General features: G+C 36.9%; 1 non-coding gene across 1 annotated transcript; it reads right to left on the reverse strand.

Moving 5' to 3' along the window:
* Window positions 1-433: 433 nt before the first annotated feature.
* TRNAF-GAA lies at window positions 434-506 on the reverse strand. The gene has a single exon. It is a non-coding gene; the product is annotated as a tRNA-Phe (tRNA).
* Window positions 507-1,025: the final 519 nt, after the last annotated feature.

The raw sequence follows: 1,025 nt of genomic DNA on the forward strand, positions 1-1,025 counted from the left end.
CGGGTTTTAGAAGATCGGATGCCAAATTACATATTGTGTAGAATAAATGCTAGTCTGCTCTGTTAAAACTTGTTCATTACTAACTCAATGCTTTCCATGACGACTATCGTCATGATGGTGGCAGTGAGATAGAAATTGATGAGCTCTTGAAGCAGCAGCACCACCACCACCAGCAAAAGTTGCAGCTCGCTCCCCCAGCAGAGTCGTATGCTGGCGGCGGTGGAATATAAAGAGCGTGCTCTGCTTTAGGAATTTTCCTGGAAGAAGAAGGCCCACCTCCAACGTGAGCGAGAAGAGTCAGCGCCGCGGGTCGTTGCAAGGGGCCCATGGCGTGCGTCATAGACTTAGCCCACGTGAGCGAGGCCGCGGATCGTTGCATGGCCCATTGCTTGAGTCATATACTTCTTAAGGAAAAAGTATTAAACCTCACAAATGCGGTGAGCGTGGATCGAACACGCGACCTTCAGATCTTCAGTCTGACGCTCTCCCAACTGAGCTATCCCCGCTCTTATTTTTGTTGTATTTTAATAAATAAAATCTCATATAAACTCTGTTTTTCTCCCATTAATGTCATGCGTTTAAAGCCATGGTGGGTTCATCGAACACGTTGTCTCGTTATCTAAGCTTGGACCAAATCGTAATTAAAGAGGTAGATCAGCGAAATTTCCATTTTAGAGTTTGAACTAACAATGTTAATAATGAAGGTTTAAAATATAAGAATTTTAAAGGACAATTTGAAGGGGGAAAAAAAGATGATTAATTTTAAAAGACAAAAATTCTCAAATAAGCTATATCTTTTATGTTATTTTTATTAAAAATTTGATTAAAAAAACATTTTTATATTTAAATTATGTAAAAATTCAGATTTGGTATTATTTGTTTTATAATTTTTAATGTGGAATATTATTCATTAAATTATTTAATGAAACAACTCGATGAAAACAAATGCACTCATTTTAACTGTGCCAATGATCATTAAGCTCAGTATCAAATTATTTGTTAAAAGTAATCTATTCCATATAATT

The sequence above is a fragment of the Zingiber officinale genome, chromosome 2B (genome assembly GCF_018446385.1).
Source record: "Zingiber officinale cultivar Zhangliang chromosome 2B, Zo_v1.1, whole genome shotgun sequence".
Classification (NCBI taxonomy): domain Eukaryota; kingdom Viridiplantae; phylum Streptophyta; class Magnoliopsida; order Zingiberales; family Zingiberaceae; genus Zingiber; species Zingiber officinale.